This window comes from Cervus canadensis, chromosome 15, assembly GCF_019320065.1.
Source record: "Cervus canadensis isolate Bull #8, Minnesota chromosome 15, ASM1932006v1, whole genome shotgun sequence".
Lineage (NCBI taxonomy): Eukaryota > Metazoa > Chordata > Mammalia > Artiodactyla > Cervidae > Cervus > Cervus canadensis.
The window spans coordinates 8,562,630-8,579,544 of NC_057400.1; the positions used below are offsets into that span (position 1 = coordinate 8,562,630).

General features: G+C 39.8%; 2 long non-coding RNA genes across 2 annotated transcripts in view; both read right to left on the minus strand.

Moving 5' to 3' along the window:
- Positions 1-200: 200 nt before the first annotated feature.
- On the minus strand, positions 201-2,097 carry LOC122453767. The gene is made up of 3 exons (XR_006273165.1): positions 1,992-2,097; positions 1,294-1,484; positions 201-500 (listed from the first exon to the last, which is right to left on the minus strand). It is a non-coding gene; the product is annotated as an uncharacterized LOC122453767 (long non-coding RNA).
- A 153-nt stretch (positions 2,098-2,250) lies between these two features.
- Positions 2,251-16,915, minus strand: part of LOC122453766 — a 54,696-nt gene continuing 40,031 nt past the window's right edge. Inside the window, exons 3-5 of the long non-coding RNA XR_006273164.1 lie at positions 12,206-12,398; positions 8,375-8,421; positions 2,251-2,436 (exon numbers count right to left, since the gene is read on the minus strand). This is a non-coding gene — a long non-coding RNA (uncharacterized LOC122453766). The remainder of the gene's footprint in view (positions 2,437-8,374; positions 8,422-12,205; positions 12,399-16,915) is intronic.

Below are 16,915 nucleotides of genomic sequence, written 5' to 3' on the forward strand. Positions count from 1 at the left end.
ACAGGAAAGAGGAATATTTGTGATGGGAGAGCATAGAAAAGGCATGGAAACACGGAAAACACGTAACCTGGGTACTGTTACTCTGCTCTGCTTCTCCATTGAGCAGGTCCCAGGAGATATCTCAATTCTGACTCCTCATATTTAGCAATTCTGCTGAAAAAAAATTGCTCACTATTATACTTGTCAGGTAACAAATTATTCCAAGATTTAATGGTAATCAGCATTTATTATGTCATACTGTTTCTATGGGTCAGAGATGAGAGAGGAGCTTAACTGGATGGTCCTGGCATGGGAATCTCTCACGAGGTTGCAATCAAGAAATAAGCCAGAGTTGCAGTCTCTGAAGGCTTGAGGGTCTGATTCTAAGATGGCTCATGCATGTGGTTGGCAAGTTGGTACTGGCCATGGTAGGAAGTCCCAGTTCTTCCTTATGTGGACCCTTTCACAGAGCAATTTGACTGTCCTCATGACATGGCGGTGAGCTTTCCCCAGGGTGAGTCCTCAAAGAAAGAGCAAGAAAGAAGCTGCAGTGCCTTTGATGACCAAACCCTGGAAGTCAACCCTAGTTCCACAATGTTCTACTGGTTATACTGATCAGCTCTACTCAAGGTGGAAGGGACTACACTGGGGCATGTGTATTAGGAGGCAACACTCTCTGGGACCTTCTTGGGGGCTGGCTACCACAATTACACATAATCCTGCTCACAGTGTTCTTCCCCCAGATGTCAGCACAACACATACTCTCATTACTTCCAGATCTCTGCTCAAAAGTTACTTTACTGGAGAGGCTTTCCCTAGACTTTCTCTCAGAATGGAATCCCTCTCACCATTCTCTCTCCTCGTGTGTTGTTTTTTTTTCCTTATTGCACTTAGAACATCTTACATGTTACACACTCCTTTATAGGCAATTTGTAATGATTGCATGTAAATTTCATGTATGTAAAATATTAGCATCATGAAAGGCTTGCCATGATCTTTCCTGGTACCTAGGAGGAGCTCAGTAAACAAATGAATGACACATGACATCACCTGACACCTCTGATACTTCACCCACAAAAAATCAGTAATTCCCTTTTGCTGCCACCACCCTAGCTTGTAAATCTCCTAAAACTGCTGAATTTAGCTTTCTGAATGCCATCTTGTTGCTTTACATCCCTCCCTATCCACCTCCTGAGCCTTTCCTATCTGCCCTGATCCTTTTGGTGCTCTGCCTCCTCTACCCAGATGTCCACCTTCACTGGCTGCTTCCCCCTGACATTCACACCGCTGAGGCTTCCTTATTCCAGCTCTTACCTCCTAAAGGCCTACAGAAAAGGATAACAACTAAGAAGCATATATGCTCGCACTCCTCCCATATCCATGGCAAATATTGCTAAGAGATCAGGCCATCTCCGACTATATCTGGGCCAATAAGATAATGACACTTTGCCAGGAAGATAATTGATCCCTGTTGCTTAACACACCATCAGTTCTAGTAGCAGGCCCTGTAACAATGAAATCATAAAGATATTTGAATACGAAAGGGACAAATGAAGCTACAAAAACAATGTATACTAACCACCAAGCAATTATGTCAAGCAATTAATGTGGATTACCTGTAACATTTAATCTTTATGACCATCTACAAGGAAGTTACTATTATACCCATTTTGCAAATGAGGAAACTGGGGCTCAGAGAGGTAAATAATTTATACAGGATCACTTAGCTAAGAGCTGGTATGAATTTAGGCCATCAGGTCTGGAGTCTGCTCTTAAAACATCATGATATTGCCTTAAGGTCTTCAATAACCAACTGGTTCCATGGGATCTTAGGATTAAATGTCTAGTTGTCAGGCCTGAGAGTCCCCAGGAAATTGTCTCTGTCTGAAATTGCCCCCAGAGAACCCTCGTTCACCCTTAGAGATCCAATTTACTTCTAACCACCTCTATGAAGTTTTTGTCGATATATTTATGCCAGCACTGCTTGAACTTCATGATGTTATTTCACTTACCAGCCTGGAGTGCCAGCCCACATTTTCTTGTAGGTCTTCTTCACTGCATCATGACTGCATAAATTTCTCATTTCTTAATCCTCACAGTTTTACAAAGTATCTAGCCTATAATAAAGCCAATAAATAAATAAATATCATCCCTACTTCCATGATATATTTTCCATTTCTCAAAGTTAGGCTTAAGTTTTATGCATGTATAACTGAGTCACTTTGCCGTACAGAAGAAATGAACACACACTGAAAGTCAACTATACTTTAATCATTTTTTTTTAAGATAAGCTATGTTATACATTTTTATAGGCTGGGTATTATGGTCTTTACATCAAAATGAACAAGTTCAGCAAGTGATGGCTTCCCAGGAAATGCAGCACTGAAATCTTCTCTAGAAACAAACTTCATGGAGAGTCATAGCCCAGAGCATGAGTGTGAGCATTTCAGTTCTGTCCTAGGAAGGTAATGAGACACTGAATTTAAATACCACTCACCATGGCATCCCCAGGCAGAGTCTCTCCTCTACTGAGCTTATAAATCCCCTTTCTAGTTGCTTTGATAAAAGGAAGTGTAGAATAGCTCTCCTTGGGAGGTCACAGAACTGACACCACAGCAAGAAATCAACCTTAACTTCCACCAGCTCTTTCTAACAACAGGGCTCTGTTGAGTTCAGAAGTACTCACGGGCTTGCCAGGAGACCTGGACAGATATGGTAATGGAATGGGAAAGCTGTGAAGAGTGAGAGGTGCATTCTTTTAAAAAGTCGGAAAAGCTTCCAGACTTACTAAAAGAAGGTGGACTTAAAGCATAAATGAATAGGGAATTAGTGCCAAACTGCCCAGGGTGGGGCATCAGATGGCATGATATGGTGCCACCTATATGAAAAAAAAAATGCTATAATCTGGGGGACAAAGAAATGTGAGCTTCGCTAAGGCCATCCTCATTTCAGAACCTTGGTTTCTTCCCCATAAAATGGAGGGAATAGAGCATGTGAGGAAACATCCTAGTCTTAATGAAGGTCTATAGAATGTGAAGTCAGTCATTCATGATGTCAGAGTGTAATTCCTTGCACAGCCCTTACCCCAGCTTGGCTATGGTCTGCATCTCTCTGCTCCAGGACCTATATATGACTCACCTCTGTATGTGGTCCTCATTGTACCTTGAATAATGCTTGCCCTAAGATAGGTGCTTAGTAAATGAATAATGGATTTTGTTAGATTGCATTGAAATCAACTTTGAAACATTCTTTCCTATCAGAAACCCCACTGCATTTCAGATTGGACCAAAAAATCTTAACAAACATAGGCTGGCTCTCAATCATGATGGGAGAAGATAGAGAGGGACCTGTTTTTCCAGAAATATAGGGGGAAATGGAGTATTGAGATTGCCTAGCTTACTTAAGGTATCTCTCTAGAAAATGGTAGAACAAAATACAATTGTCAAGCTTTGAAATCTGTAGTTTTCTACTATACAAGGGGGATAGTCTTCCATAGTCACAGAAAGTTCAATGCTCTGTGTATAAAGTCTATAGACACAATTTGAAAATCCTTAATAGTTGAATGTCCCTTAAAATGAGTTCTCCATTAAAATATAGAAGGGCATTTGGCAGTACTAAAATTATGATGGGAAACAGAATTTTGGAATCCCAAATAACTTTCTTGCCTGACATCAGTGTGAATAAAGTGGGCCAACCATGTCCTTTATGCATGTTCTACACTTTCTCTAGTGTCCCTTATGATACAAAGAGGGAAACTAGATGGTCAACCTCCGCCATAGCTATTTATCGGCAAAGATGTCAGCATAATGAACTGTGGATTCTCGGTAGATTTTTTCATAAGTGTAAAGCTCATCAGGATAATGGGGAGGCTGTGAAAGCTCTGTATTGGGACATGATGCACAATTCTGGCTGTGGTAAGCAAAGACATGGTGTTGAAGGATGAGGACCCTAAAGTTTTAAGATCTGACATCCCTGTTAGCACTGAAATTTGACCTACAGCAATGATTTCCAACATTTTAAAAGTCACAGTGCCCTTTCTCATATAAAGTCTTAATGAAACCCCAATATATAAAAAAGATACAAGCAGACCTGATTGAAACTAGGACGGGGATCCTGGGGCTCCACCTCCTCATTTGTTCCCTCCTTTCTGAGATGGCTCAAGATATTTCCCGGGAAACCTAGGGCTTCACAGAACTGTATGAAAATCCCAGACCCGAAAGACCCGTCTCTCAAGTGACTTGTTTCCATATCAAGGCCTAATTCTCTCTTGACCATCATAAAACAAGAGGGGGTAATTTATTGTTTTGGTAAACGAATTGACATCAATATAGAAAAACATCACACTTAAGAATGGACTAAGCCTTTTCCACATATTGAAAAAGGACAATGTGAATGCTGCTCAAATTTTTTTTTTAATCATTGCAAAGTGCCGAGGGATATTTTTCTGGTGACCAATAGTCTAAAGGTCTAAGGGAGAGACAACAATGTCAGCTTAACTGAAGCATACACAGAGGAGAGATGAGTCCCTTGGCATCTAGCCATCTCTGTGCCCAATATTCAACAGGAGGGCAGCATAGAAAGCAATCTAGTAAAGTGTTGACAGAATTAATCACCCTCCATTTTCCAGCTTTCTTTTACTTCCTGGGCTAAGAAATTAGAAAGCTCTGGCTGAATCAGTTACACAATGACATTTCCCCAGAAGCACAGTTTTCCTGGGGAAATAAAGCTAATGAAAGGACAGGCTAACTATGTTTGATTTCCTCAAAGCCCACTGCCTAATTTTATATGAATTGTCTGATTTCTTTTAGACCTTAAGTCCATGGCCCAGTGACACTGCATTTCTCAGAGGAGACAGAGAAAAACACCTGTGAATAAATTGAAAAGTTAAAGTACTGTTGTCTTGCACATGGATGGCACTTACCTAATGTCAAAGCCCTTCCTTGGATTACTTCAATGCATAGTAATAAATACCTACTACTTATTCAAGTCTGTCTCTAATCCCTATCATGATAGGTGAGTTAAATATTATCCCTCAATTTTACAGAAGTGGAAACTGAGCCAGAGCAAGAATAAATGACTTGCCCACAAATGGCAGACTTCCATTCTGAATTCAGGACTCTTGGACATCTGATCCCCGAATCTGATTGCCTCTCCAGGCTCTCTTTCAATCTCAGTCCTTCTCAGGCATGATGCAGTATTACAAAATTACCTCAAGAGCTACAGATGGGGTCCTAGCCAAGACAAATGCTCTTCAAACAAGAGCGTGGAGAAGTGTGTTGATCTTCAGAACTCAGAATAGACGGATGGTATCATCCTTTCTCAGGGATGGGGAGACTAGCCAGTTTAAGCTTTCCAGGTGTTCGGGGAAGATTGTGGTCTCTGTAAGCATGAAGGATTTTGTCTGTTATTCTGAAGGCAACAGGGAAACACTGAATCTTCTGTAATATTTTACAGTAGTGGGAATCGAAGGTCCAGAAAGGCTTAGCATCTTGTCCAAGGCCACTAGTTTCAACCCTGGCCTCAGTGTGTGATTCATGTTCCCTGCAGCATCCAGTTTCAACTGGTCAGAAATGCATAATCTCAGGCCCAGGCTCACTGAATCAGAAAATAGTTTGAACAAGATCCCCAGGTGACTCATAGGTGCATCAAAGCTTCAGAAGCACTGCTCTGAAGTATGCATACTTCCCCGAATGCTGGGCCTCTGCCTGCAGCCAAATGTTTGTATATTTGGGCTTCCTGCAAGTCAAGGAGGCAAATGGAAAGTGAGAAGGAATATGTGGTTTCATTTAGGGGTGGTTATGTCAACGCCCTCCCTTACAGGCTCCTCCCCACCAAGCAATTATCAGCTCTCCGGCAGGTGGAGTCCAAGGACCCTGACTGACCCATTCATCAATCATCACCTCAAAGCACCCAGGAGAAAGAGGTCCTGGTAGATGAGCACTCAGCACTGAGAAAGACCGAGGTTCCGGTCGCTGATAAGATGGGCGCGTGGAGTTGGGATGAGGAAGGTCGGGACTAAGGAACATTAGGCATTCACCCCGCTGCTCTGATTGGTAATTAAGTGACTCGTCTACTGGCGGACAGTCCTGCATGTTCCCCCAGGCATCTGTTAGTTCTTCGAAAACCACTACTGACAAAATGAGGTTTGCCCTTGGTACACAGATAATGACTGAGCTTGACAGGTGTGGCGCGATTAGAAAATTTCTACATGAAGCTCATTCTGCTAGCCACTCCACAGTAAACAGACTCATTAGAACTTGCAGGTCCCTGGAGGCAAAGCATGTTTGACATTATTAATTGGCTTTTCTGTATAAGGAGTCAAATAGATGAAAAGGTTTATCAAGCTGAAATAATTAATTTTGCCTGAATTCGCTGACAGTTCATTTCTCCTATAAAAGACCATTTTAAGGTCCCCCCTTTTTTTTTCAAATTTCAAAGTTCAAAAGACATAATAGTGGCAAAAGTGAAGCTTTTTAGTAAATTATAATTAAAGGGAATTTAATTAACTTAGACCTGGGGAAGGGGAAATAAAGGAATTGCTATCTGTGTCTATACAGAGGTCTAGATGGTTGAACATCTCATGACTTAATAATGCATTAATTTTAATCTAATCAAAGTATTATAAAAGAGGTAATTATATGTTTAAAAATTACCAGGCTCCAATAGTGGGATTTTTAAACACTTAATACTTACCCAGTTTCTCGTTAGCAAAGTTATAATTGTTGTTCTCAGATTCTGCTTATTTAAAGATGGGGGTTACAGGCAAGAGGTTAACTGAATAAATCATTGTAAGAACCCATGTTGAAACTATGATGAACTACAAAGTTTGCATTCCCTGGCTGCAAAAGATTTTTTTTTCTTCCCTTTTTTTCTCTGTGTCTTTCTGTGTCTCTAAAAATAGCAAATTATTTCCATTCCTTTATATGTGCTCCTGAATGCTCCCACACCCACTCTTTGCCCCACAAAGCCAAAATCCAGTTCACATAAGAGTCTGCAAAACTTTCATCTTCAATGTGATTTTGTAGTTTCAGTGCGAGACTTCTTAGTCTTAAGCAATGGATGATAAGATGCCAAGAATGGGTGAAAAGAATCATGATATCTCCAAGTGGTCATTCAACAGTAGGGTTTTGATTTCTATAAAGGGCAATGTGTCTGGACATTTCACTGATTAAAGACTGAGTTCTTAGGAATATCTGAAAGAGTATAGCTGTTTTGCAGCCAAAACGTGTCTTGCCACATAAGCCCACACACTCAGTTTGTAGTTCAAAGATGATTCGATATTCCCTAAAACAGTCTGACCCTGATGAAATAAAAACTGGTCAGGGAGGAGAACCAGGCTGAGGAGTTACGGAAAGTGGTTCTTCCGAATCTAGCGGTATGTATTAGACCAGTTCCTCAAACTGTTACCTCCTTCCATTATAGACTCAGCTCAGGCAGCCGGAATATCTTCACCCAACTCACCCCTCCTCCTATTCTATCCCATGATGACTGACCTCCTAAAAATCTAATGGCAGTATTGGTTATTTTCAGCTTGTCATTGACATTTTTATAACGCAGAAATACCTGTTGGCTATCTTCATTAAATACCAGGGCATTTATGGAGTCTCTCGTTTGCTCTTCAACCTCAACTGGAGGCAAGAGCTTGGTTACCTGAGACTCACTATTACATTTCTTCAAGTAGTGTCTTTAAAAAAGTGATCACATTCAAGGGAAAATTAACACAGAAAGATTCACATTCTGTTGCATCATTTTGAAAAATACAAGAACTCTTCTATCTTTTGCCAAAACGTCCTTAGGTACACTCTTCAAATGAGGAAGGAGAGACACAGGGCACACATAGTGGCCACTTTACACATATCATCTCAGTTCTCAGAACAACCAAGTGATATTGTCCCCATATTAAAGATGAGACAGTTGAGGCTCAGAGATTGGGCGGGGGGGGGGGGGGGGGGGAAGCTCCTTAAGGTCACACATTTCAGAAACAGAGCTGGCCTGCTTGACTTCAAGACCCATGTAATTTCCATTGGAAAGGAGTAACCCAAAAAGTTACAGACATCAGATTCCCAAACTGTAAACACTTGTAACATTTACCAGAGAGTTAACATTTGGGGTAAGAAATGTCACAACCCAAAAAGCAAATATCTATTTCCTTGCTCAGAGGAATACTCACAAAGATGTATTAAAAACTGGGAAACTTAAGACCTTCCAGTCCAAAAGTCATAAACTTATTGTTGATCGTATTTCCCACTCCTGCTTCCTTATTTTAGTTCCCTAATTAACCATATATTAATGTCCAGGGGCCATTGTGATTGAATAGAGGGCTGGACATGAGTGGGGCAGGAAGAGGGAGGAGGTTTTTGTGCAAAGATTCAGGGCTTGTGCTGCTATCACTCACCAGCATGTTTTCTTCTGAAGTCAATACATTGTTCCATTTCAAACACGCTTAAAGAAAACACAAATTGATTTATTTACAATTCTGAACTACTTATCAAACACTAATGATCAGTGCCTAGTAAAACACAGGCTGAAAATATGCCATGCAATGCTTAGTCATTCTGCTAATGGAACTAATATTTCTCCACCTTGCCTCTCATTCTACTCCCTCACCCTTTGCCTCTCTTTATTTCTTTCTATAATTCTTCTTGGTAAGAGTTAGAAACCCAAAAGGAATCTATGTTAGTGTGGTCAGTTCCAAAGACTCCAGAGAAAGCCCGCATCTACCCAACACCTCCCTTTCATTCATTAACCCACCAGGGGCCAAGACTAATTAGATCAGCCTGCTCATTTTGAGCCGATAATTGATTTAAATAGGTTGCTCATTTAAAGTAGAAGAAAAGACTGCTAAACATTTGGTGCTGGGATTTTTTTTTTTTTTCTTCTTTCCCTGCAACTTTCAATTGCTTGTGCAATGTAGCATAAAATGTAGAGGTCTCCCTTTTCTTTTCTCTCTCTTTTTAAAGGGGCCATAAAATTAATTACAATAAGTAGGCAACGGGCAGGGGCAGGGGGTTAACTGATGGCTCTAATGAGCTGCGGAGCTTTGGGAAAGCTGGGCCACTCCTGCTGTTTGTTGGCTGCGAGGGGCCGTGGCTTCCAACGGGAGCACAGCGTAAAGAGGTCCTTTGGACTGATTCTGTCTTCATGGCAACCAAAGTAGCTTTGCTAAGCTTCAAACAAAAGGAGCCTTCCTTTCGGAAGGTGGGGACATTCTGGAATTGTTTCCTTACCATTAAGCAAGAAAAGACCCTCAAAAGGCCATTCCGTGATACACTCCCACCCCCAAACTCCTGTTTTTTACACAATTTGTGAGTGGGAAAGTTAGAGGAAAACTTGGACCTACTCTATATTCTTTACACAATTTGTGAGTGGGAAAGTTAGAGGAAAACTTGGACCTACTCTATATTCTGAAGACCTTTCCCTTCTCAAAGGGTCTTTCATGACCCGTTCTGTACCATACTGATTTATTTCGAATGTGAATCAGAAACGTTTAGACTAGGCTCCTCTTGGAAACTAAATCGTCCTGTTAGTTTATACTATTCGGCTGACTATATCCCTTTGACACAATGAAAAGAGCTTTTGTCTGCAGCCTTGAGGGCAAGAGGTGGAAGCCACACTTGTAATTTGCTCTGTAAATTTTATTTTGCAGTGTTTCCTATCACAGGAAGAAGGGAGTGCTCAACCTGGTGAGGGGTACTGACAAAATCTTTAAAGGTAAGTAAAACGATTGGAAATAGAAAAGTTATCCCCCAAACAGCACTGTGCTATATTTCAGATGTTCCTAAGTCCCTACTTTACAAAAGCAACATGATCCACATAAGAAGCACATGGGCTTTGAAGGCAGAGCAACAAACCTGGGCTTCTTCCCTGATTCAGTCACTTCTGTGCTCTGTGAAGTCACTTGTTCTCTCTAATAATCTCTTTACCTTTAACATGGAGACACTAAAGTCTACTTTGGAGGCATATCCTAAGGGTTAGCGATAATATCAGAGCCTACCATAGGGCCTAGCTTTAATAAGCGCTCATAGATAGTATCTATAATGCGAAACTGGCTTCCTAAAAACCGGGGAGGGTCACTCAGCCTTGTTTTGTTGTCTGAGGCCAGGCAGTTCAGAAGAAAGTGTCGTTGTATTGCACACAGGGCCAGCCTCGAGGGTATACAACCTGCACAGTGACACGGGGCCTGGCATTCAGAAAGACCCCGCCGCTGCTGTCTTGAAGAGCTTAATTTTTGAACAGAGGACCCTGCATTTTCATTTTGCACTGGGTCCTGCAAATTATGTGGCCCATCCTGATGGCACATTCCCCTTGGCTAATGCTGTCTCTGCCAATCTTGGTCTCTTGAAGAGTCTCCTTATATGAGGTCATGTCTGTGTTGGTGGCACACTGCTTTCACACTTATAAATCACATTCTTTCTGCCTCTTCCACAAATTAGAACCAGAGGTTTAGCCTCTCCATTTCTTTGGGCCCAGGGCCTGACTGCCATGAAAAACTATTCAAGAGCACATGCTAGTGGCCGAAGGTCAGAACGGCACCTTTGCAGTCCCATCACGGACCCACTGAGAGAGCTCCTGTCTCTCAGAGGATGGAGGCCTGAGCCAATGGATGACAATGAGGACCGAGCGTCCCTCTGTTAATTCAGCATTCTTATGGCGGATCATTTTCACTGTTAATGACATACGAGTTGAGTCCCAGGTAATTTTTTTCAAAGCAACCAGTTGTGAAATATCTTGAGAAAACACTGCCAATTTCCAATCCTAATGACAGAGACACTGAAGGTAAATAAGATGAATATTTATGGGATACCTGATTGCCTAAATGAGTTCCCTAAGGTATGAATAATTGAATGTATGGTAATTAATTGGGAAAAGCCAGTAGGTAACTCTTTTTTATTTACGTTAGCCTCATTTTATTTCATTTCTTAGAACTATTACAGTTCCCAGTTATTTCCTATGCTTCAGTAAAGTTGAGTGTCATTGAGAGAATTTTTAATAGACATCATGAGTCTTAATTTCAATAAATGTATAAGCTAAGGTAGAATACGTAATGATAGTTCTTAGGACATAGTTACTTGGGTTTTCCTAACAAAAGCTATTTGTTCATTGGTGCCTCATGCTAGCTAGTTTTTTATATATGTCTCCTGACTTAAATCCTTATACTAATCCTATAAGGTTAGATATTGTACAATTGTCTCCATTTTACAGATGTGGAAACTGAGATAACAGTTAAGTGAGCTGCTCGTGGCTATGAGACTATAAGTATTAGAGCACAGATTCAAATTTGGCCTGCTTCAAAGTCAAAAGTCCTGCCAGAAACTTCCACAGACTTTCACCTGGAACAGAAGGTTTGGAAAACACAGGCCTTTCCTTACGATGTCGTAAACATGATCCATGAAGACTTCACCCTAATGTCTGATATTGTTCTCAAAGAGCCAGTAAAGTCAAATCAGTCAAAGTGACTAATTTTTTTTTTATAGTCTAGACTTTTAAAATAGCTTTTATTTTAAAACAGTTTTAGGTTTATTTTAAAAAATACACAGAAGGTGCAAACAGATCTTATGCCCCCCTCTTTCCGCATCCAGGTTTTCCTATTAACATGTGCAGTCCTGTGGTGTATCTAATTGGAGAGCCGCTATTGATATACTATTATTAAGTAAAGTCCATAGAGTTCACTTTTGCCTTGTACTTTCTGTGGGTTTTGACAAATGCATGTCCTGTATCCATCAGTATGGTGTCATATGGAATAGTTATACTGCTTTTACTCCACCTATTCATTCCTCCACCCACTTTCCCACCATCCCCCCATCTGACATCCTGGCAACCACTGATCTTTTTACTGTCTCTGTAATTTTGCCTTTTCCAGAATGTCAGTTGGAATCATACACATACAGTCTTCTCCAACTGTCTTTATTCACTTAGCAAAATGCATTTGTTTCCTCCATGGTTTTCCATGGCTTGATAGCTCATTTCTTTTTATTGCTCAATAATATTCCACTGTATGGATTATCACAGATTATTTATCTATTCACCTATCAAAGGACATCTTGGTTGCTTCCAAGCTTTGGCAATTATGAATAAAGTTGCTATAAACATTCATACACATGTTTTGTGTGGACATAACTTTTCACCTCATTTGAGTAAATACCTGGGAGCCTGATTGCTAGATCCTGCAATAATACTATGTTTAGTTTTGTTAAAAATTGTCAAGCTGTCTTCCAAAGTGACTTACCATTTTGCATTCTCATCAGCAATAAATGAGAGTTCCTTTGCTCTGCATCTTTCACCAGCATTTCCTGTTGTCTTTGTTTCAGATTTTAGCATTCTAATGGGCATGTAGTAGTATCTCATTGTTGTTTTGATCAGCCATTTGTTCTTATTCAATTAAAAGTAAGCAGCTGTCTCCCAAGTAGGATGTGTATATCCTATCATTTGCAAAAGATAATGCATTGAAATACACAGAGAAAAATGGCAACCACATCTTTTTCATTCATTATGTGAAATTTTATATTCTATGCATATATTCTTAATGTATATAATATTTTATTAGCATAGAAATTCTGTATATTAATATTTTATAAATTAAAATTTCTTATATTGTTAACATTCATGTCCGCTCATTTCTTTTTAATTGACAGAAGTGTTCTATTAAAAGAGGACTCCACTGCCATAGAAAACCCTGGATCTATGAAGACATCAAAGATACAGACCTAATATTTCTCTCAAAAAGTGAACCTTGATTTCCATTCAATATTGAATTTGATGTTTAAAAATTCTGAAGTACGCCAGAGCTGAAGTTTATCTATGCTATTTTGTATTGGATACATCTACTAGTGTGACAAATTAGGTGTTTTCCCAGAGTAGCAGTTGTCTGAATTCATCGCAGGAAGGATGCAGGTGTGTTTTCAGAATATTGTCAGAGTGGTCTTAGCTTTTCAGAGCAGTTTCTCCTATACCATTTTCTTAGGGGAAGCACACTGACTGAAACCGCCCACCCTGGCCAGGCACCACAGTAACCATTTGCATGAGTTGTTTTATGACAGGAGGTCCTGGTAAGGAACACAGAACTAATAAGCCACCACCAACCAGAAGAGTTCGGGAAAGGTCAAAAGGAGACATCACGTGTCCGACCACCTCCCAGAATCCTTCTCTCTGGCATCCATCTTGGCTGAACAAGGCATGCATCACCAGGAAGGACTCTGAGTCAGAATGATTGGCTAAAGACAACCGGGAAACTAATCCCATCACCACAAAACCTGCAAGCCATGTGGCAGAGCTGTTCTCCTGGGTTCCCTTACCTACTGCTCTCCGCCCGGGTGCCCTTTCCCAATAAAATCTCTTGCTTTGTCAGCACATGTGTCTCCTCGGACAATTTATTTCCAAATGTTACACAAGAGCCCAGTTTCGGGCCCGGGAAGGTTTCCCTCTTCCTGCAACAATTTCACTTCACATATGAACAGAATGACTACTGCTGTTTTATTGATAGTTTCCTTTTCAAAACTGATTTTTTTTTTTTTTAAAGAAAGGACCAGTGTGAACTGATAATCCTTATAGAATGAATTCTTTTGTTAATCCCATTTTATAGATGAGGCAACTGAAGCATAGAAAATTTAAATAACCTGCCAAAAGCTTCCAATTTGTAATTGGCAGAACCATGATTCACACTCAGGTGTAAATGCCAGAGTCCAAGCTCTTACTCATTAGATTATTTTGCCTAAAAACATCTATGTGCTTATGTGTCTACATAATTTAGAGAAAAACTTGACCAATTTAGCAAAAGGAAAACCAAATTGTGGACTGCACCATCAGTATAGATCTTTGTTTTCAAGTGCAAATACATGCTTTTCTTCCCAAAGCAATATGTATGCAGGGCAGACACTGGCAAAAACTTTAATCATTACACATCTTGTGTGTTTGATGGGAAATACTAAATATCTTCTGTATAAAAAGATTTAGAGAAAATCTTTTTCTCTAGAGAAATTTCTCTTTAGAGAAATTTAGGTTTAGAGAAAATCTAAACCAAAGAGATCATATTTGTAAAAATATCACTTTTCACATCATGAAGGCAGTATGAGAACCTGTCAAAAAAAATACCAAGGCACAAGTTGATACAGCCAGTAGAGGAAGAACTCTAAGTTTGGAAATTATTAATGGGCCTGATCCTTCAAAATGAGATACTGGAAAACACGATCTTCAGTATGACAATTGGACTCCAGAACACTTTTAAGAACAAAGATCAAAAATGTTAGGTAGGATTTTCCTCCTGTTGACTAAAATGATGCACAATTTGAGAGTTGTGAGTTAAGTTTTATTTGAGGCAAAATGAGGACTGAAGCCAGGGAGGCAGTACCCCAGATAGCTCTGAAAGACTGCTGCGAAGAGAGAGTGGAAGGAAGGTCAATACGTAAGACTTTAGTAAAGGGGGAGTTCAATACTATTAAGCGCTCATTTTACAAAAGGTTTTTAGCTAGTCATGAGGATCTGATGTCACCATGCAGGGATTTAATACTTTTCTAGAAATGAGGAGATGCAAGGATTGAGATCATAAAATCTGACCCTAAAAACATGCAACTATCTAAAGACCTGTCCCACCAGATTCCCAGGAGCACAGAGTGCCCCACTCCACCCTGAATTCAGGGGGCGTTGAAGGTCAAAAGCTGCAACAGCACAGGGTTCAGTCTCCAGAAGTTTCATCTGCAGAGGCAGATGGCAAATGCCCTGGTTCAATCACCGGCAATGCTCTTGGTAAGTGCCAATTTGTAGTTGACGCTCCCTTCTTTCTTACTTCTCCCCCTCCCTCCCTCCCTTCTTTTTGAAATAAAAGAGGATATTGAGGATTTCACTGAGAACTACTGGTTAAGAACAACAGCTCTAAAGAAAGTTAAGGAGGAAAGTAGTTTCATAAAATACAACAGAACCTTTTTTCAGCTGGACTGGCCAGAATTTTAGAGTTAGATCCACTCTTGAAACCTCAGTGAAGCACGATGATTATGTGGTTGTCAGTCTTTGAGATAGCATTCAACAATCTAGTACCTTCTAGTATTCTTTCCTTTCTGTAGTTTCCCTAGAGGCCTGCTAGTGAGACCTTCAATATGAGGGAAGTGATGGTTTGATTCCCTAGGCTCAGTCACAACAGACATTGAAGCTTCTGACTTGCTCTCTTAGATTTTTTGCTCTGAGAGAAGCCAGTCACCATGCTGTTATGAGACTCAAGATGTCCTATGAAGTGACCTGCATGGAAAGGAACTGAGAATCCTACCAACAGCCAGTACCAACTTGTTAGCCACGTGAGCGAGTCACCTTGGAAGAGGATCCTCCAGCCACAGTCAAACCTTCAGATAACTGCAGCCCCAGCTGACACCTGACTGTGACTTCATGAGAGATCCTTAGTATAGCCCAGTCATGCTTCTCCTGCATATCTAACCCACTGAAACTAAGAAATAATAACAATTGATTTTTTACGTTACTTAAATACTAGGGTGATTTATTACGCAGCATTAGGTAACTGATGCTGTCAGAAAGCCTGGATATTTGGCCAGAAATACAAAGGAACTGAGGCCACCACTGAGTTGAAAGAATGCAGATTGCTAAGCAGAGAACTTTTTGGTGGGAGACTTAAGATACGTGGAGCTTTGACCCTAGAGCAAAAGTATGAAGTAAAGGATGTCCTGAAGGTTGCGGATGAAACCAACTGGGTCAAAAACAACATGTCAGCACAAAATTAAAGCTAAAAATGCCTAAACTAAAAAGCAAGTGACTAAATTAATGTAAAGGAAATGAATTTTTTTTTTTCAAATACTCCTTGAAACATGGTCAGTTATCAAATTAGTGAAAAGAGAGAAAAAGAAAGAAAAGAAATAGAACATTCTTAGGAATATTTTAGTTTTATCAACCAAGTATTTCTCCAAGTCTGTGTTCTTTAGATAACAATAATAATAATAAAACTATTAAATTAGTTCAAACACCAAAAATTTCTAAGGTAGAGAAGATGCAAAGTTAACTGAAGATGTTAGAATGAAATAGATACATATATTGGGCAAGGTATACAGATTATAGTGTCATTCATTTCCCTTCTGGGACATAGCATGTCCCAAAGATGGCTTGCCAGCATGAGATACCTAGATATAAAGCCAGACTTGACATAAACACTTTCTCCCAGATGTGACCAGAGGGGATGTTAGGTGAAGCCACCTGTTGAAGTAATAGCAGCCACAACAACAATAATACTAGGTAGCATTTATTTAATGCTTACTATGTGCACAAGCACTGTTCCAATTCCTTTATAATAAACTCATTATTCATTTAATTAACTTAACAACCCAAACATCTGTCAGTCTGCTGTTACAGCTTCCTTCCTTTGAAGTTTGATGCATTTCTATGTCTAAAGATATCCCTTTTAGCAAAGGGTTTCATTAATTACCATGATTCACATGCCTACTGTGTGCCAGGAATTGTACTTTATGTTTTAAACAGCATCACCATATGCAATCATCTAGGTTATGCACAAATATATGGTCCCAACTCATATTAGCATATCTCATCCTTTTAAAACCTATGTCAGAATTATTATCTTTATTTTACAAAATAGTAAACCTTGACTCAGAAAGATGAACTCACTTAATATGGCCTCAGGGCATATAAATCGCAGAAATAGAATTTAATACCCAAAATTTGTAACACTAAAATGTATGCCCTTTCCTCTCTAGCATGAGGATTTAACAAGAAAAAGACATATTATATGAGTCTCATTTTAAACAAGGGCTAGTTTCTAAAGTTAGCTACAGAAATGAAAACTGCTTTTAGTCTCAGTTAGATTCATGAAAATATATTAAACTGTTTCATAAATAATGTGGCATTTTCATATGACCATTCTTCCTCTCAGCTCTCCTACAAAAAAAATCTTGGTGACTTAAAACAACAACCATTTTTATTTACTTATGAT